General features: G+C 36.3%; 1 pseudogene; it reads left to right on the forward strand.

Annotated features, from left to right (window-relative positions):
* Positions 1-963: 963 nt before the first annotated feature.
* On the forward strand, positions 964-2,334 carry LOC116637732 (annotated as a pseudogene).
* The last annotated feature ends 20,167 nt before the right edge of the window (positions 2,335-22,501 follow it).

Below are 22,501 nucleotides of genomic sequence, written 5' to 3' on the forward strand. Positions count from 1 at the left end.
GGTGCGGACATTTATCAAGACACTATGAAATGCGCTCTTCACTATGGATGCCGTTTATACAAATTATATTTCAACGAAGTGTGTTAAAAAAAAAAAAAAAAAAAAAAAAAAAGAAACAACAGAAAGAACTGTCAGATTCACCCAGGGTGGCAAAAGCAGTTTCACGGAGGAGGGGACTGAGAGATACTGGAAGGTCAAAGTCATCGCGGGTGGGAGGCAAGGTGATGCAGTTTTCAGGAAAACCCTGTGTTGGGAAATGCTCCCACGAGTGAGGAGTCGGTCTGGATGAGTGTTATCCTCAAACCTTCTGGAAGAAGCAAATGTTTTTCCTCCGGGACCCAGAGCAGGGAGGAAGGAAGAAGAGTGGGGGAGCGAGATGTTTCCCTCCCGAGACGACCGCGTTCCCTGTCCCCCGAGCAGCCGCTGGGCTCGGGCGGGAGCGCGGGTTTGCTGCGTCCCGCTCTGGGGCTCGGCCCACCTTCCTCGTGCCCCCCGCAGCCTCACGTGCGGCGGCGATCGCGTGGCTCCGGTGGGCCAGGAGGAGAGGCCCAGCCTTGCCGGCCCCTCGCTCTAAGACTGCGGCCGCGTTACTTAAACTCCGGCTCGGTTTATTCCCTGGCAGCCGAGAGCCCTGGGTGCGAGTGTTAAACGAGGCAGCGCGTATCAGCGCCTCTCGCAGTGACTGGCACGTAGACAGCGCTGCACGGATGCACGTGTTTCTAAGCCGCGGTGATAAAGGCAAGATCTTTAGGTCCGTTCTTCTTGGTCACTGTTCTGTATCTCTTAGGTTTTGTGAGAAAATGGACACATCGAATCGTCTCTGCCCCCCCTCCAGCTCAGCTGGGGTTAGAAGTCCCCGGAAGTGGCCCGCCTTTCTTGTGGAATCCCGGAGGTGATTTCACGCAGAAAAATCCCGCACTCAGTGTAACTTCGTGACGGGCGGGAGTCGTGGTCGTCTTAACAATGACCCCCGAAGACCTCCACACCCCAATCCCGGAATCTGTGAATACTCTGCCTGGTAAAAGGAGGCTTGCAGGTCTGATCAGGTTAAGCATCTTCCGATGGGGAGATTAGCCTAGATTATCCAGGTGGGTTCAATGTAATCCCAGGTCCTTATAAAAGGGAGCAGGCAGCTCGGAGCAGTAGTAGGTGGTGTGAGGGTGGAATCGGGGGTTTCGGGTGCTTTGAAGACCGGGGTGGGAGCCAAGAAGCACAGGCAGCCTAGAGATGCTGAGAAAGGGGAGCAAGGAATTCTTCCCTGCAGTCTCCAGGGGGCCGACTTGACTTTAGATTCCTGGCGGTAAGTTAACTCATCTTTGTTATCTTAAGGGACTGTGGTCCGCGTGTTGTCCATGGGCACAGAACTGCTTGGTCCCGATGTCCGACCGTGGAGAGGTGAGCCTTCCGCCCGCTGCCCGGGTGAGGACGCTCTCAGAGGGGTAGGTAGCGCACTGGAGACAAAGGAACACGTGCCACCCTGACGGTACTTCGGCTCTGCAGTCGAGATTATCCAAATGGCATCCATTTATCTGAGGAAGGCTACATGGAACATGCCTTCATCCTCTATAACAAAGTAGAGCCTGCTCTTTTTTGAGCAACGACCAAACATGGAGATTACAAATCAGCTGTCATTCCTGAAAAGAAAGACACAGTAAAGGTGAAGGAGACTTCACTTCCCAAAGCAGAAGAGCTGAAGGCGGCACCTGTCGCACCCGCACAGACGCCCGTGGTGGACAGGTCCTGGGACCCTGGAGCACTGAGCGACTCAGAAGGTACTCCTGCAATCGCCGGGCTGTTCCACGTGGTGGCTCTGTTCGCGGGTGCTAACACTGCCGGGGGAGGAGGGGGTAGAGACATGTGGGATTCTCTGTGGGAAACTGATGAGGAATGAATTTACCATGACCCATGTCATCGCCACGCAAAGTGCAGGGTCTGATCATCACGGCAACAGCGAAGAGCTTTTCCTCCTACAGGATCAGCAGTTCTCCGCAGACTGGCTGGATGCATACTCATCCTCACAGAGCGCCTCGCTCTTCAGTGTTGACCTACACGCTCCTTGCTCGTACCAGATGATGTTGCCAGAGTCCATACCCATTGTTCGCTCCCTCCGAGTTCCAGGGAGCTGGATTCTTTAACTCACCACGGACTGAAGGAGATTTCTTCTTGTTGCCAGAGAGGATTTTATCCACACAGCAAGGATGCTCCCCTCTCCTCTGCAGCAACGTGACCATTGTGGCCAGAGCCGTGACCATCACAGACCTTCCATTAGAACTTGACTCCAACACTTCCCCACCAAGAACTGTAAAACCATCTTTGTGTACTGTAGCCACTTAATTTAAATTTTCTGGAAAGCTCTGGAAGCTTTTTTTTTTTTTTTTTTTGAAGATTTTTATTTATTTCTTTGACAGAGAGACACAGCAAGAGAGGGAACACAAGCAGGGGGAGCGGGAGAGGGAGAAGCAGGCTTTCCGCTGAGCAGAGAGCCGGATGCGGGGCTCGATCCCAGGATCCTGGGATCACGACCTGAGCCGAAGGCAGACGCTTAACGACTGAGCCACGCAGGCGCCCCTGGAAGCTTTTGTAGACAGAATTGAAAGTATCACCTGGGGGAGAACTGATTTTCTATTTCTGGTTTGAAAAGAAATAATTGGCTGTTTGTTTTTTTTTTTTTTTTCCTTAGGCAAATGTGGAAAATAGCATGATTATGTTAAGACAACTTTTCAGTCTGTCTGCAGCTAAAACATTAAGTTGAAAGAATGGTAACATGAACACATAGATTGACCAGTTGTTATCATTTTTTTTTTTTCTCTCCGCTATCCTAACTTCTCTGCCAACTTGTTTATCATTTACCTTAGGAATTATTAAGGGCATCTATGCAGAAATTTGGAAGCCATTTAGAAAATCTTTTAGTTTTCCTGTGGTTTATGGCAATATTAATGATGCTTATTACATGGTGAGGGACAATTCACTAGGTCTGACCAGATGGTGAGGCTTGAAAACGCTGAAGAATTATTTTGTCAGGGAGTATTGTTATCTAACAAAAATTTCAGGATATTTTTTCCTCTACAATGAAATAACTTAAGAAAAGGGGGGACTGTTTGTGCCAATTTGTAGCAGCCATAGGAATCTGCTATGGGTATGTTAGAGGACTTGGGTGAAGATCCACAAATTCTCTGCAGAAGTCTCTAGAGTAACCTTGAACCTAAGACTATATTCCTGATCCAATTTCCCTGAAGCTGCTCACTATTATGGCCCCTTTAATTGGAGGTTTCTTCGAGATTCAGTGACCATATATTCCCCCATCTTTCCTCCCCATAGGTTTAGAGGGAAAGACCTCTACCCTGCCATCAGACAACTGGCAATATAACAACCATATTGCTTTTAACTATTCATTTTTTAAAATATGTGCTGTTGGTTACAAGAGTCTCGCTGAGCTAGCCAGGGAATGACCCAGGGCAAACTCATCATTTCTAATGAGATAAACATAAAGTTCTCTGTTTTAACTGCAGCTAGAAAGAGAAGGGAAGTTTGTTTTTTTGTTTGTTTTGTTTTTTCCTACAATCTCATAAGCACATTTATACTTAGAGGCCACTTGAGACTTAGGAAGGAAAAGGTGGGATAGTTTATGTTTAGAGAAGTGAAATTAAAATTAACACATAGCCACATCATTCTAGACAGTGAAAGTTATTTACAGTAACAACTACCTTTTAGGAAGAACTGCTCAAAGGATTGTAGTGTATCTTTTTGCTGCCTTGCAAGTTATTTGAAAGACCTGAAGGTGTTCAGACTAACGATTTTGAGACGAACACTGCAGGTTGAATAACTTTAGTGATAATGAAACGTTCACTTATGAAACAAGCTTTTGCAATGGTTATAATTGGGAAGGCATTGTTTAGAGAAAAAGGTATATTTAAAACTATTTTAACTTTTTGTTCTAAATGTAAGAGGAAGGATAGAGGAAACAGTCCTTTTAAATATTTGTTTTTAAATGAAGGTAGATGGAAGTTCTTGAAAGTACTTGTTTCAAGGTACTTTCTTACAAGATGAGACTACAAGGCTTCAAAACGCTCAGAATCTTGATCTAGGACAGTTTCTCAACTTTGACTGCAGGTTCAGAGAAATCAAGTGGAGAGATTTTAAAATCTATTGGCACCTTATTCTTAGCACCAGAGATTGGTTTAATTGGTTTGGGGTGCAGCCTGAGTTGGTGTTAAAGCTTATTTCTCCCCAGGTGGTTGTAACAGTCAGGCTGGCCTGCCTGCTACATCCTGCTTTTCTTACCAAGATCTATAAAATGGTTAGACTCCCTCCTTACCCTAGGCCATGCCCTCTCTGTGAAAACAAATTTTGGCAGGCTGAGCCTTAGGGAGCTTGATTTTCAACATGACATTCCTCTCTTCATGAAGCACTGGTTCAATCTAAGCCTGATACACAGAACGGTTGCCTCAATTATTTTATAAACTAAGCATTATCTAAGTATCTAAGACCTCTGCCATCAGTTTTATCTTCCCATAAAATTAAGAACCCCTCAAAGGTGAATAAAGGATCTAATAGGAATTCACTGTGAGGGAAATAAAATGACTGATGCATATGAAACAATCCTCAAGTTAATCACATATTTAGAAACTGAAATTTGGGGGGGGGGAATTCATTGGCAAAAATCCAAGTCTGACAATAACAATGATAGAAAAATGAACTGTCCTATATTACTGGTAGAGGTGAGAATTATAGACACTTTATATGAAAAATTGGCAATATCTAATAAAATTTAAAATATAACCTGATTCAGCTACTTCAAATCTATATGTAAAATCATTAATTTGTTGATGAAAATGGCATGTAGGAATATGTTCACTCCACCAGTGTCTGTAGTAGCAAATGAGGGAAGAAAAATTAAATTATGAAAAGCAATACCTATGCCACACAATTGAAAAATAGAAGACTATTCAGTTAAAAGAATTGATTAAATACATTTTTATCTATATAAAGAGTATAAAATGCAAGCTCTTGAATGAAAAAAAGCAAGATGAAGTTGAACATGGTATTATAGTTCCATAAACAGATAAGGACGGAGTTACATACATGCACAAACATTATTTGCTTACATTTCCCATAAATACTGTCAAACTCTCTACTTAGTAACAAAACTTGTTGAATGAATTATCAGTAGTACTATTGTTACCCTTTCTTTTTTTTTTTTTTTTTTGATCCATCCCAAATGGCCTTATTCCCACCTCTGTTGAAATCACTGTCAATGTCAGTTATCTTCATCTTGTCAAATGCCCCAATTTTTGTCCTAGTTCTTGACTGACTTTTCACTAACCCAGTGATCACTGCCTTCTTTTTGAAATGATTACATAACTTGCTTTTCAAAATACCGTTTTTCCCTCCAAAAGGTCAATTTTTCTAATTTTACCTCTTCTTGAATTAGAAATTGTAGATTTCTCAGAAAGTTTTTCCCATGGTCATCTGGGTTTTTACCTATACTTATTCCGGGTGATCTTCTCCTTTCCAATCCTATTACATAAGACTTACAGACTAAACTGGCCCTGAACATTTAACTCCAGGACAAAATTCTCCCCCTAAGATCTTCTTAGGTTAATCACTTTTTACCATACTTGCTTCTACCTTATTGCAAGGTACTTTAATTTCTCATGGAAAATTGGAACAGTCTTCTAAAATGTGTGAAATTAGTTTCTCAGCAGGGAGGGGGAATAAAATATTAGTGGCTGAAAATTGGCTAAACATGAGGATAACTACAAATCCACAGAAAAAAAATTGAAAAATATTAGAACATCTCCAAGGTACAGATCAAGTGATGAAGGTAAATTCTTTAAAGCAGCCAGGAAAAATTATAAAGGAGCAAAAGTGAGAAAGACAGCAGACTTTTCAGAAAATATTTAAGGGAAAGGACAATGACTTTTTTGATTTATTGAAAAAATGCCGATCTATAATTTTATACTAAGCAAGCTTAGAACTCAAATGAGTGGGTTTTTTTGGGAGGGGAAGCTGAGTCAATAGGTCTGAACTATAAGAAATGTTAATCTCTTCTAGGAGAAAGAAAAACCTGATATAATAGGATCTTCAGTATTCACAAAACCGAACACCAGGAAGCATAAATATGTAAGTAAACATTCATGACCTCTTTACTTTAAAATCTTACTGTAGTAAAATATACATAACACAAAATGGCCCACTGTCACTATTTTAAACTGTTTTGTGTCATTAAGTACATCCACATTGTTGTGTATTCATCAAACCATCACTACCACCCATCCACAAAACTTGATCTTGCAAAATGCTTTACCCGTTTAAAAATGAATTCCCCTTAGAACTGCTTTTACTGCCTCACAAAGATTTTGGAACATTTTGTTTTCATTTTTGTCTCCATGTATTTTCTTAATTTTCTTCATTGATGTCTTGGTTTAATAACACGTTGCTGTCTCAACTTTTTTTTTTTCCCTCCAGTTTTTCTTGGGATACATTCCTTGTTTGATATTATTGTGATTGGAAAAGATACTTGATAGGATTTCAGTCCTTTTAATTTAATTGAGACTTATTTTGGGGCCTAATGTGTGATCTATCCAGGAGAATGTTGTGTCCCTTTCTTTCCTTCCCCCTGAGAACCACAGAACTTTCAGTAGAATTCCCTCCAAGCCCCTTCATCGAGAGACCTGACCTAACTCTATCGTGACTTCTGGCAGCATAATGCTTTGTCTGTAGGATGATCCCATCCCTCCTCCTCTCCCCTACTCTGCATCCCCCCCAAAAATGTCTCCCTGTAAAAGCTCAGCATTTCCAGGAGATTTTACTATTTATTCTAGTCAACACCTAATGATTTTCCCTGACCTTCTTTTCTTCCAAGCTTTCACTGAAAAGGCTCACAATTTTGAATAGGTAAGTATCTTTTGCAACTCAGAGGCTCGGTCTTGAAGACCTGAGAGCCATTCCTTTGAAATGAAATCTTTGGGAGAACTAGACTTTATCCTTCTTGTCTTGGTAACAGAGTGGCCTAATCCCATTGATATTGACTGACTTTGTACTTGTTCACTTCTCTCCCTCTATTGAACCTCCTCTACTGCCGCCTCTCTCATCCTCCCTCTATAACCCCCACGTCACCTCCACACAAACTGGAATGAAACTCCACTCTTTATCTTACTTTCAGTAGTTGCTGAACAAAATTTGTTTATGCCACATTAACTATTGTCTGGCTGTGTTTATCCTTGACACCCCAGCCCCTGGCAACCACTGTTGCACTTTCTATTTCTTTGAATTTACACTAGGTACCTCCATAAGTGGGATCATGTAACATTTGTACTTTTGTTACTGGCTTATATCTGTTAGCATAATGTCTTCAAGTTTCAACTATGTCCTAGCATGCACAATTTCCCTTTTTAAGTCAGAGCTCTCATTATGTGTATATACCACATTTGTTAATCCATTGTTTATCCATTACCTGTCATTGGATACCTCATTTGCTTCTACCTTTTGCTATTGTGAATAATGCTATTACAAACAATGATATACAAACAAAAATGAAAGTGTCTGCTTTCTGGTATTTTGGGGGTATATATTCAGAAGTTGAATTGCTGGGTCATATGGTATTTCTATTAGTTTTTAGACCAACTGCCAAATTTTTCTCAATGGATTCATCATTGTATTTTCCCATCAATAGTACATAAGGGTTAGAATTTTTCCATGTTCTTGATAATAGTTGTGTTCCCTTTTGTATTCATCATAGTAGATGTGAGTTGCTATCTCAGTGTGGTTTTGACTTGCATTATGCTAATTAATGATGTTGAACATCTTTTCATGTATTGGCCATTTGTATATCTACTTAGGAGAAATGCCTATCTAATTCCTTTGCCCATTTTTTAAATCAGATACTCATTTATGTTTGAGTTACAAGGAATTAATATCAAGAATATATAAACTATCAGACATGTGATTTGCAAATATTTTCTTCCATTATGTAGGTTACCTTTTCATTATGTTACTAGTGTGTGTCACACACAAAAATCTAGAATGTTCAATCTACATATTTTTGTTGACTATGCTTTTGGTCCTATCCAAGAAATCCATAAAAAATCTACTGTCTTGAAGCTTTTCCCCTATGTTCTAAAGAGTTATATGGTATTAGCTCTTAAATCAAGGTCTTTGTTCCATTTTAAGGTAACTTGAATATGTGGTATAAGGTAAGGGTCCAACTTAATTACTATTTTTTTTCATGTGGATATCCAATTTTCCTATCACTTGTTGAATGATGAACCTAGTCAAATCAGTTGACCATATATATATATATGAGGTTTCATTTTTGGGCTCTCTATTCTACATGTCTCTTTATGACATACTACACTCCTTGAATTATCATAACTGTTTGCTTGTTTTTGTTTTTTTTAGCTGTACCCTTGTAGCAAGTTTTGCCATAAAAAAATGTGAGACCCTCATTTTGTTCATTTACAAGATTATTGTCACTATTCAGGGTCCCTTGAGATTCCATGTGGAATTTTGGATAGGTTATTCTGTTTGTCAAAAGCCCTTGGAATTTTGATAGAGCTTGCATGGAATCTGTTGATCACTTTAGGTAGTATTGACATCTCAGCGATATTCTTGCAATCCATTAATATATGATTCCTTTCCATTTGTGTAATTCTTAATTTCTTTCAATAAGGTTTTCGTATTTCAGCATGCAAGTCTTTTTTGCCACCTTGCTTAAGTTATGCCTAAGCATTCTTTTTGATACTATAAATGGAATGGTGTCCTTCATTTCCTTTTCAGACTATTAATATATAGAAATACTACTTTATTTTATTTTTTATCCAGCACTTGACTGAATTCTAAAAGGAACTTTTCTTGCATGTGTAACATTTAGAGATGGCATGACCTTACATGTAAAATGCTCTGAACAGGTAATTTAATTTGAATGCCATTTTTTTTTCCTTTTTTGTTTAACTGCTCTGACTAGGGCATCTAGTACTAATATGATGGAAGCAGCAGAAAAGGCACTCATCTTGCTCTATATTAAAATGATTTAACATGTGAATATTATAATTAGCAATTGTAGGTTTTATAACTTATGTAAATGCAAAACATAACAGGAATATAATGAAAGGGGGGAATAGAACTACATCGTTGTAAGGCTGTTGCTGTGTATTGGAAAGGTATATAATTGAAGGCACACTGTACCTACTTTAAAAAGTATATTGCAAACTCATAGCAAACAAAATAAAGAAGTGCAGCTAACAAGCTGATAAATTTTAGAATAATTTTATCTACAAGAAAGTAGAAAAAGGTAGAATAGTGGTAACAAAAAGGGGGGTGACAGTTTTAAAGATATCTATTCAATTATATTAAACTTAAATGGCCTAATACTCCAACTAAAAGATCATCTGATTAGATAAAAAATCAATTGCATCCTCTCTTCCAATACTCATTTTATAAGCAAAAGACATTTGATAGGTTAAATTTGAAAACTAAAAGGATGTAACAAGTTATTAAATAATATTTGACTAAATTAAGGTTATGTAGACTTCAGGAAAAATACTACAAAGGATAAGCAGGATCATTTTATAAAATTGTCAATTACAAAGAAGCTACAGAAAACCTAACTGCATATGCACAAAATAAGTCTGAGGAGAAAATCGAATAGAATTATAAAGTAACTGAATTGTCTGGTTCAAGTGAGGAATTCAGCACTTTGCAATTCATACATAGACCATGACCCTGAAAATATGGTGGGGGAAAATCTTAAAGTAACTCTACCTACATAAGGCTTATGGAATTATCTGTCAAATAGCAGAAAACACTTTTTTCAAAACCCATTGAATTCACCAAACTAGCTCATATTACTTGAAACTAATGTAACATTAGTGTATCATTTAGATTTGAATAAAATAGATAGTAAAAAATGTATTCTGAGCTATACCATTAGTCTAAATTTTAAAAGGAATAAAAAATGAATATGTTCCCTGAACATCTTCGAATTACACTAGAAATCAAGAATACAAAGATAATCATAAAAGCACCAAAGGGAGGAAAATAGCATAGTACACTTCTAAAAGATTCATTGGTCATAAAAACTAAAAAGTGCATTTACAAACGCTTTAAATAAGATGTACATGACAACTTCTGGGATGCAGGTAAAGTGGTGCGTACGGGGATGTTTATAACATTAGATTAAAAGAAAGAGTCAATGATGTCAATCATTGATGTCAATTTGAACCATAAGAAATTAAAGCATGTCCATTGAACCAATGAGGTCGATTTGAACCATAAGAAATTAAAGCATACAGAGTGAACTAAACACTAGATGACGGAAGGAAACATTAAAAATCTAAACACAAAATAAAAGCTAAATAATTAATGAAACAAAAAAACTGGTCCTTTGAGAAGATCAACAGGCACAATTTCCAATAACACCAGAGTTGCCATTGATATTTAAAACAAAAGTAAGCAAACTATACACCATTTGGAGCACAGCCATACCCATTTATTTTCATGTTGTCTGTCACTGCTTTTGCACTGCAATAACAGAATTGAATAGTTGTAAAAGAATTAGGGTGCACAAACCATAAAATTATCTGGCACCCTATAGAAAGTTTGCTAATCCATGTGTTTAAGTAATAAGACCATTATATGCAAATTTGTACGAACTTTATTAAAAACTGAGGTGAAATGGGCAAATTTCCAGAAAGGCATTAAACTAGTATATCTCACTATAAGACCCTAACCTGACTGCATTTTATCACAGACCAATCCACAAGAGAACCTCTGAGTAGTAAGTTCCATAATAGAAGGAATAATATCAATTCTATAGACACACACAGGCACACACACAGTAGAGTAGAAACCATTTCAATTCCTCTTTGGAGGCAGCATTATCCTGATACTAAAACAGGAGCTATGAATGTACAAGAAAGGAACACTACAGACCAATTCCTCTCAAGCACAGAGACATAAAAATCTTGAACATTTTAGTAAACCTGATCCAGCAATGTAAAGAAAAGATAAATGGGGCTTATCCCAGGAATACAAATTTGGCTTTTTTGAAAATCAATGTTACTCACCTTAGTAAATGCAGAAGTAATAGGTGTCAAAATTCAATCATCCTTGATAAAATTCTTAAGCTAGCATTAGAAGGAAAAATCTTCACCATGATGTAAAGGATTTACATGGAAACGTAAATTTGCATTGTACTTTTTAGTAAAAAACTAAATGCCCTCCCTGTAAGAACGGGCAAAGATTTCCCTTTTGTTCCTTATATTTGCATTGTCCCAAAGACCCAGCTATTGTCATAGAGGCAACACAAAGAAAAATGAATTGACATTGGAAAGAAATTAAAATGTATCCATTTGCAAGTGACATGGTCTCCTGAGTACAAAATCCTACTATTACATATATCTATAACACACACACACACACAAAATGTTGCTAGTGAAACTAAAAAGTTGGATATAAGGTCAATATGGAAGTCTCAATGGTATCAGCAAACCACTGGAAACTGAAATAAAAAATGCTATTTATCATCAAATGACAAAGTGCTTAGGGGTACACTTAAGAGAATATGTTCGAGTTGTACAATGAAATATTGCTGAGAAAATAAGGTATAAATAGATAGAAAGATACCCATATTCATAGTCTGAAAGACAATATCCTAAGAATTTTTATTCTCCCTGGATTGGTCTGTAGTTTCAGTAAAATCTATATCCATAGCCCAGTAATACTTCTTTTTTTGAGAAATTGACAAACTGATTCTAAAATGAGATAATAAAAATTACCTAGAATAACCAAAATAATTTAGGAGGAAGTTGGAAGATCCACAGTTCTCAATTTCAAGATTCACTATAAATGTCTAGCAATTTCAACAGTTGGGCATTTGTTTAAGGATAGACACACACAGATCTATTTTTAGTTTGCTGGCTTCCTTGTGAAAGCTTAATCTGTTAAACACCTAAATCAGGTTAAAGATCTAATACTTCTGAAGACTGCCTGTACAGGATATCTAATTCTTCATTTGGAGGTGTCCTTGACAAGATATCTGCTCTAACGCACAGATACCAGGTTTCTGGAGATTATTTCTTTCCTATGTGGTCCCCTCTCTTTCAGGGTTTTCACTTGCTTACTTCACCAAGTCCCACACTGTACCTACTCGAGAATCACACACCCGCTGTTATCACTGCAAACCTGCCAGTCCTGCCCTTCATGACTTCAGTCATCATCCTATAACTGCTCCTGGCCTAATTTGTTTTCTATGCCACATTTTCTCTGGAAAAATTCAGGTTCCTGATTGGATTTTTCATAGTTTTCCTCTGCGGGGAATCTGGTTTGGCACATCTGGCAGTGAGGACTCATAAGTAGCAATCTTCTTGATATGGACACTGTAGTGAAAGTGGTAGAGATTATTAATCGTCATTAAAATTAATGAGTGGGAGTCCATCTCCTTTCATTTGTGGTGATGAACATATTTCAAAGAGAGAGTAGGTTCCACTTTCTCAGGAAAATGCTTTCAGACCAACAGATGAGAGATCAATTTATCACCAATTGATAAGATGATTTATCTTGGCAATTGGAAAGACAAGCCTAAGATATCCAGAGATATCTTGTAGCATATTCAGAGAACTTGATTTTTTTCTACTTTTACACAATTGCTTATATGTAGACCTTCCAACTTACATATTACTGACCTTACAACTTAAATATTATTGAATAAAACAGGAACTGTAACACATTTATAATCAACAATAGCTATAATAATCACATTTCAGTTTTGTATAATACATTGCAAATTTTAATAAGCAACAACAGTCGCTTGAAATAGCCATATTCAACTTCAAGGAAATTTAATAGCTTAAGGTATCTATGAACAATTATCAAAGGAAATCTAAAAAATAAGTATCTGTTTCTTGCAACACAGCAGACAAGCTATCTACAAGCTTGACTTCCACATCCTGACACAAACAACCAGAAATGCTGTATAAGAGCTACTCGAATGGACGGAGGAAACCAGAGCTGTCAGCTGAAGGTGTAGATGCAGGGAAGCGTCTGCCAATCTTAGTAACCAAAAGGCTTGCATTTTAATGATCATGTAGCAAATGAAAGATGAGGCTTGGATTCTAGACAGAGTATTAAGTTGGGAATGAGCTTTTTGCACATCATGAGGGCCATCTGAGGCAATGGTTTTTCATTCTTTTTCCATCCCATAGCATTACAAAAACTTACAAAATCACACTGGTATCAAAAGATGTGGCTGTTGGTACTGGCCTGTAACCCATTCCGCGTGATGGCATACTGATTGGGAACCTCAGTCTTCCTGCACCACTTACTGAAGGATGAACTAAGAAAAAATACTTCTATCTGGCGAAATGGGACTAGTAGGAAGGATATTCTGATTCTACCTTTACTGGAGCTGGGGAGGAGAAACTCACTTGAGATTTTATAATCAAAGACTACTTTCACATAGATTTAGGGCTCAAATTTGCAAAAATTTATCCCTAGAAGTTCGCACAGTTGAGCTTTTTGGAGATGGAAGCACACATTCTCCAAAAGGGCATACCCTCAACCCAAATCTTCGAGGATTTTCCAAGATTAATCACCACCAAATGTGTTGATTTTAAGTGCTAGTTGTAGCATGTGATACCATTTATATGAAGTTGAAAATTTTAGAAACTAATCCTATTTAATGTTCAGGTAAATAGATTCTGAGAGTATAAAAGTTGTGCATGGGCATTGCATAAAAGTTTCCATGGGATAATGTTTTTTGCGGACAGAAAGTTTGAGATCTGGAAAGTAGAGGTACACAGGAGGTGTTTGAGCCATGTTTGTAATATTTAATTTCTTATTTGATATTTATCATGTATAATTTCACTTTTATGTGCATTAAGTAACATTACAAAAATATTAGGCAATTTTTGAATGAGCATTTCTCTCTCTTTCTGTGGAAATCGAAGATAACCTACCATGCTGGAAGCAAAATGTTGCTAAGAGCCTTCAGGATCCAAGACAGAATCTAGAAGTTCTCAAAAGTTTAAGAGGATGGAATTTGTACAGTGAGGCATTAAGTGGAGTCACTGGTCATAAAATCAGGACAAGAGATAGTCAGGATTTCCTTGAAAAACAGTAGTGAAAACTATGAATAGTCCAAAGTTAAGTGGACAACAACTGAGAGAAGCAAAAGAATGGGTACAAGGCATATTTTGCCCATAGTTCAAAGCAGCTGTCAGGAGTTAGGAGGTTAGTAGCAAAATAAGAATAAGGGCAAAGCAAGTGTAGAAATGAGATCAAAGTTGCATCACTAGTATCCAGCCCCAAAAGTGATAAGGCTTCTGTTTTAGAAGGCTATCTTGAATATCGTGATGGAGAAACTAACTGGGTGTACTTGGCCAAGGTGAAAAACCCTTCATCATTACAAATTATTAGCTTTTAGAAATTAAAACTGAGGGGACACTGGGCATCCAGAATGTAGTATGTGTTCTTAGAAATCTAAAAGGACACTATCTCAATGTAGACAAAAGCCGTAGAAGGTGGGAAAGATACCATCTAAAGAAATTGCCACTTACTGTCTCAGGTATAACCTCAAAGAACAAAAACCCTCTGCTGATTTAAGTAGAAAAGAAACATATATTGAATGGAACACTGGGTGTTATACGCCAACAATGAATCATGGAACACTACATCAAAAACTAATGATGTAATGTATGGTGACTAACATAACATAATAAAACAAAATTTAAAAAAAAGAAAAGAAACATACTGAAAAACTATTAGATCACAGTTTCACTGGAAAACTATAGAAATATAGGAGGCTTGACAGCAGCCAAAATAAATCATAACCAGAGAACTTTGGGCCAAGAGACTCATTACTTCTGCTGCAGACCACTTGATGCTATAGCCTATTTTGAGCCAGCACGCTCTTCAAACTCTGAAATTTCGTTTACACTGCCATGAGCAGAAGATTTCTGAAGAAAGTATGTCAGACCATAGTGGACCTAATTGATAACCATTCACCATTTAAAATAGAATTTGTTCCTTTCTTGAAACTCATGGATTCTTTACTGGAACAGTTAATAAGTATTACTTTTCCAGTCTTATTCTAGGTAACTTGAAAAAGTCAGAGCTGAAACTGAATAAGACATTTGGAAACTTCATAAATTCTGTGTTTTAGTTGAGATTATTGTGTTAATGTCAGAAGCCCAGATCCTATTGGCTTGGCTTTAGGCATAGCTAAATCTAGGGGACTCAAATCTCAAGGGTTTTTTTCTTTCATCTTGAGACAGTTTGTGTTTTAGACTTTTTCTCCTGCTGCAGATAGACTGTATCTTAACAGATGGACAGTTAAGGAATATGGTTTTTAGCAGCTGAGATTTATATTAACTTCTCCACTCCAGTGGGGGTAAAATGTAAATACTCTTAGCAAAAAATTGTAGCGGGGGTCACTGGACCTGACACATCTTGGTGGTGATTGGCCCTTTCCGAGCCAGAACAAAAACAAGAATGCGAGGTAAAAGGATATGGTAATTCTACTAAGCTTGGACTACATCCAGTGCCTGGTGCCAAAGAGTTGGGTCAATCCAACCAAACTACATAGAAAACCAGAAGAGAAGGGAAAAGAAACTACATGTTAAAAGAAGCCGATATGTTCCTACAAGAGGAGCAAATATAATGGATTCTTCTGGTCTCCCAGGAACAAAAAATTGTCTAAAGGTAAACCATCATCTCTCATTTCATGCACTATCTGGTAAGTAGTTTTTGTAGAGCTATTTTCTCATGACATTTTTAGGGTCATTGGATTCTTCCTTTCTCTGCCTTTGGTCTTTTTTTTTTTTTTTTTTTACAGATTCTTTAACTTCTGCCAAAACATCAGTAAATTTCAAATGGTATACGTAAACAAAATTGGGTTTGGATTAAGGGATCATAGTTTGATTTTGCTATAGCTATTATCAGTATAGTTTTTTTTTCCAACTTTTTTTTATTATGTTAATTACCATACATTACATCATTAGTTTTTTGATGTAGTGTTCCATGATTCATTGTTGGCGTATAACACCCAGTGCTCCATGCAGTACATGCCCTCTTTAATACCCATCAACAGGCTAACCCATCCCCCCATCCCCCTCCCCTCTAGAACCCTCAGTTTGTTTCTCAGAGTCCATTGTCTCTCATGGTTCGTCTCCCCCTCTGATTCCCCCCCCTTCATTTTTCCCTTCCTGCTATCTTCTTCTTTTTTTTTTTTCTTTTAACATATAATGTATTATTTGTTTCAGAGGTACAGGTCTGCGATTCAACAGTCTCACACAATTCACAATGCTCACCATAGCACATACCCTCCCCAATGTCTATCACCCAGCCACCCCATCCCTCCCACCCCACCCCCCACTCCAGCAACCCTCAGTTTGTTTCCTGAGATTAAGAATTCCTCATCAGTGAGATCATATGATACATGTCTTTCTCTGATAGTTTTGTACAGTAAGCTTGATTCCTTTGAACCTCAAACATCTTAAAATTTGCGTGTAAGATTCAAACAATCTTCTAGCTCTCTTGGACCAAAATAAATAACTTTCCTTCTCTTGTTTTTCAAAATCCCTTAATTTGAAATCTATATCTATACATTGACAGAGTTCATGAGTTAAATGAAAGTTTTGTAATGTACTTTTTATTTTCAGATGATTATAAAAATTATTATGAACATTCTCTTCTCAGTAGTCTCTCCTTCACTCCAGATTATATTACATTGTCACCATGTCTTCTTTGTGGTCATTTGAGAAACATTTTTGAGTACTTGCAAAGATAGTTTTACTCTGAATTTGAAGATCAAACAAAATCCTAATAAGACTGAAACATTTACATAATCCCCTTCAAATGTATAGACTTGTTTACATCTGGTTTTTAGTATCTAATAAAAATGAGAAAATAGTATTCATGTTTATTTCCTTTAGTATAACTGGAGAGAATACTGACTATTATCACTTGGATTTCTTCATAGTATTCACCTTTATTACATTCCATATTGAATAAGTTTCGTGGACAGTGGCCTATGAGTTTTATAGGTACTTATGAGGTATAATTGAGATACAGTAAACTGCATATACTTAAAACATGTGATAAGATTTGACATGTATACAGTGATAAAATCAAAACAAGAGAGAAAGTGAGTCCACAGTCCTCCAAAATTTCTCATACCACTTTGTAATACCTTCTCCTCCATCTCTAGGCAACCAGTGAACTGCTTCTGTCATATATAGAACCTATATAAATAGACTGACACCGTGTGGCTTCTTTTACCATATTTTGAGATTTATGCATGTTTCTATGTATATCAACTGTTTATATTTTATTGCTCAGTAATCTTTCATGTAAATATATGGCAAAATTTGTTAATATAATCACATCATAAACATTTACATCATTTCAGTGTTTATTAGAAATAAATCTGTAAGGGCATCTGCGTGGCTTAGTTGGTTAAGTGTCTAACTCTTGATTTCAGCTCAGGTTATGATCTCAGGGTCGTAGGATCGAGCCCCATGTAGGGCTCTGGGCTCAGCGGGGAGTCTGTTTGCAATTCTCTCTCTACCTCTGCCCCTCCTTCCCACCCCACACACTCTCTCTCAATAAATATATATATATTTTAAGAAAAGCTCTTAAATTGTTACACCAAGTGGTTATAACATTTTGCAATGGCATCACCAGTGTATGAGGGTTCTAGTCCTTCCACAGTTTTTTTATTTATCTGTATTGTCAGTTTATTTATTTTTATTTTAGGCAATCTAGAAGGTGTGGTGTAGTATATATCATTGTGAATTTAACTTGTATTTGCCTAATGACTAATCATGTTGAGTATCTTTTCATGTACTTTTTGTCATCCATGTATATTCTCTGGTGAAATATCTGTTCAAATGTTTGCCTTTACATTAGGTTGTTGTGTTACTCCTGAGGTTTTAGCATTCTTTATGAATTTTGGATACAGTTCTTTTAATCAGACACATAACTTGGAAAAATTTTCTCCTAGGCTGTGGTTTGACTTTTCATTTTATTTAACTATATGTTATAAAAACTAAAATATTTTTGATGAAGCCTATGTTACCAATTTATTCCTCTCATGGATTATTGTATTTATTCCTTTCATGGATTATTGTATCTAAGTAATCTTTGCAAACAGAATTTCAAAGATTTTTTTTCCTCCTTTGCTTCCAGAGGTTAAAGCTCTAGATTTTACACTTGAGTATATGATCCATTTTAATATTTGTATATTGTACAAGATAAGGAGCAGAGTTTATTCTTCTGCATATGAACATACAACTTTTCTAGCAATATTTGTGAATAAACACTGTCTTTTGATCTCTGAATTGCATTTGAGTCTTTGTAAAAAGTCAATTGTGTATATGCATGGGTCTGTTTCGGGACTTCCTATCTTTTTTCACTGATACACTTGTCTATGTTGACGCCAATTCTACATTACTGTAACTTTTAAGAACTTGTAGTCTGATAAAATTGTACAGTTTACTTCTTTCCAAATTGTTTTGGCTAATTCTAATTTTTTAGGATTTTCATATGAGTTATAGAATTACCTTATCAATTTCTACAAAAATCCTGTTGGGATTTTTATTGGGATTGCATTGCATTTATAGATTAACTTTGGGAGAATTGACATACTAAAAACATTGAGTTACCAGACTCAAAAAAAAAGTTTATATCTCTTTTTGTATTTGGGTATCTTAAATTTATCTCAACAATGTTTTATAGTATTTGGTGAAGAGATCATATATACTTTTTGTCAGATTGATTCCCAAGAATCTCATATTTTGGATATGAGCAAATACATCCAAAATTACTATTGAAACTTTTTAAAATTTCAGTTTTCAATTGTTCATTGCTAGAGTATATGGAAATACAGTTTTTTTTCTCCTATCCTTCAAACTTATTAATCCACTTAATACTCCTGGTAACTTTTTATAGATGGCATCAGATTTTCTACATAGTTATACATGTATATTAAACTTGTAAATAAAGATAGTTTTACTTCCTTTCCAATGTCTTTATTTTTCAATGACTTATTACACTGCCTAAAATGCCCAGTTCAAAGTTAGATACAGTACAAGAAATTGTCTTTCTCTTGATCTTAGGAAGTAAGCATAGTTTCTCACCATTAATTATGATGTTAGTTACAGATTTATTATTATTTCCTTTATTAATTGAATAAGTTCCCTTTTATTCCTACTGTGGGAGTTTTTATCAGGAAGGGATATTGGAGGTTTTCAAATGTCTTTGCTGAGTTTAAGATTATCATGTTGATTTTTTTCTTCTTAATTTTGTAAATATGGTGGAATAGTACTGATTTAGCTTCAAATATAAAACCTAACTTGTGGGCGCCTGGGTGGCTCAGTTGGTTAAGCGACTGCCTTCGGCTCAGGTCATGATCCTGGAGTCCCTGGATCGAGTCCCACATCGGGCTCCCTGCTCGGCAGGGAGTCTGCTTCTCCCTCTGACCCTCCCCCCTCTCATGTGCTGTCTCTCTCATTCTCTCTCTCTCAAATAAATAAATAAAATCTTTAAAAAAAAAAAAAAAACAAACCTAACTTGTATTCCTGGCCATGGTGTGTGTGTGTGTGTGTGTGTGTAGTTTGTTTGTTTGTTTTTTGAGAGAGAATATTAAGCAGGTCTATGTCCAGTGCAGAGCCTGATGTGGGGCTTGATCTCATGACTCTGAGATCATGACCTGAGCTGAAATCAAGAGTCAGATGCTTGACTGACTGAGCCACCTGGGCACCCCATGATGTATATTTTTAAATACATTTATCTTTTTATTTGCTATTTTTTTTTTAGAGTTTTTACATCTATATTCAAGAAGAATATTGGTGAATAGTTTGCTTTATAATATCTAGTTTGGGACCTAAAAAATGTATTGGGAAGCATTCATTCCATTTTTTTCCACTTAGGTTTTGTAGAAATCACCAGTTGAAATCATATGGGCTATATGGGCCTATCACTTTCCTTGAGTAAAAGTTTTTTTTGTTTTTAATTATAAACTCATTTTCTGTAATATAGCTGTTCAAATTTTTGTTTTTGAAGGAATTTGCCAGTGTCAAGTCATTGGAGTTGAATATATGGGCACACAGTTGTTCATAATATTCCCTTTGTTCTCGATTTTTGTAGAATATAATCTGTAGTTATATTTTCCTTTAATCTGGTAGTTAATTTGAGTCTTATCTTTACTTTATTCCTGGCCAGTCTGACTAGAGTCTTAACAGATTATTTCTCTAAGAGCCAATTTTGGAAAACACTGCTTCTATATATTTTTTTATTTATCTGCTCTCATCATCAATATTTCCTTTTCTCTGTTTATTTTGATTTAGATTTGCTCTTTTTCTAGTTGCTTAAAATGAAAGTTGAGATCATGAATTTGGACTTTTTTCTAATAGGCAGAAATTCAGAAAATGAAACTCTATGTATGGCTTCAGTGGTGTTCCACTTATTGTTATATTTTGTGCTTTCATTTACATTCAGTTCAAAATACTAACTTCCTTCTTGATTTTGCTTTGACCCATGTGTTAGTAGTGTTATTTAATTTCCACTTACTTAAGCGTTTTCCAGAGCTCCTTGTTAATAATTTGTAATTATTTTTCAGTGAGAGAACATATTTTGTTTGAATTGATACCTTTAATTTTGAGACTTGTGTTAAGGTCCAGGATATGGTCTATCTCAGTAAATGTCCCATGCACTTGAAAAGAATGCAGATATATTCTGCTACTGAGTAGATTGTTCTAAAATTATCAATTTGGGCAGGTTAGGTTGATAGTTTTATTGAAGTCTACCATACAGTTGAAGATTTTCTGTTTGTTAGTCAGGGAGTACTATTAATGTTCAACTATAGTTGTGGAAGATCTATTTCTCTTTGCAGTCCTATCAGTTTTTTGTATTGTGTGTTTTGAAGACCTGTTATGTACATAAAGTTCAGGATTTTTACATTTTTATTAATTGACCTCTTTATGAAAAGACCTTCCTTTTGGGTTATATTCTTCTGGAATCTACTTTGCCTATCAATGTAGCTATAGCAGATTGATTTTGATGAGTTTAGAATGGTTTATCATGTCCGTTCTTATACTTTTTACCTACTTAGATATTAATAGTGAAAGTTTTTTTTTTTCAAGCAGGAAAAAGTTGGACATGCCTTATCTAATAAGCTCTGCCTTTTAATTGTAGTGTTCATCATTTATATGTATTAGGATTGATATGGCTGAGTTTAGGTCACACTTGAATTTACCAATGGAGTTTATGACTTAAGCATGGATGGAGGTAAATATTATTTCCCCATTTGGTTAAGCATCAAAAATAATGAGAATTTGACAGCCTGTCAGAACACTGAACATAAAAATAAATCTCTTACCTTCTTATATTTGCCTTTATAAAATGCTAACCTATAATCAACTTTAATTTAATAGGAGAGATTGTAAATTATTTTCTACTGTAGGAGATAAGAATTATCTGAAAATATCTTGGAAAATTCTCAACTAACTTTTATAGACTGTACTGTATGCTCTGCATAAAGCTAGTTCAACAAATACTTGTTAAATTGCTTGTGTCTTCTTGAATATCTAGTCCAATACTTGTTGGCCCATGCATGGCACCAGTATTGATTTATTAGATTCCCAAGATTATATTGAAGCTTCTGGTCCATTCTAAAGTTTTAAGCTGTAACAGTACAGCAAGAAGCAGTCAGATCAGTCACCCACAGATACAGGAAGACTTCGGTCCCACTGGTCCCACTCCCAATATTGTCTAATCCTATATGCACACTTTGTGTGGCCTGCACTCTGAATTTAAAGAGATAAGACTTTCTCCTTCCACTAATGACATACGTAAGGACTCTCTTTACACATCCATCAAAAGAAGTTAGTAAGTTTAATAAAGGAGTTAAACTATAATAAAACAACTAAGAATGATTTATAAATCCAGTGAGAAATTTAACATTTTTACTTTCATAGTCCCTTTGATCTATATTTATACCTAAGTAATTATGCATATTGCATTTATGGTATCTAAGAAATTGAACTATTAACAAAGTTACCAATGCATATGTAATATTATATCTAATGGCTGTGATTTTGACATACTTCAATTATTATTAGATGGGATGAATATTACAATTTAATTTAGAAGGCAAATTTCATAGTGCCTGTGTTGTGAAGATAAGCTCCTGATGGGATAGCTCCTTGGTTCAGCTGATAGTTATAACTGTTTTGGACCACTTATGTACAGTTCTATAAATAATGAGATTTTAAAGACATAAAATATTGAGTAACTTGGTTCTAATATCTAGAGGGCAATTAAGTTATAAGAAAAATTAAGTCAACATTTTCAGAGAAAAATATACTAGCTGCAAAATCCTTATTACTGAGCCATATAGTCACACTTCTGACAAAAAGATAATCCTTTCTAATAATTGTGTCAGCATACAGAACTATAGAGCATTTACAGAACTATACAGAATTATAGAGCAAGGATATACAAA

Source organism: Phoca vitulina, unplaced genomic scaffold, assembly GCF_004348235.1.
Source record: "Phoca vitulina isolate PV1807 unplaced genomic scaffold, GSC_HSeal_1.0 scaffold15, whole genome shotgun sequence".
NCBI lineage: Eukaryota > Metazoa > Chordata > Mammalia > Carnivora > Phocidae > Phoca > Phoca vitulina.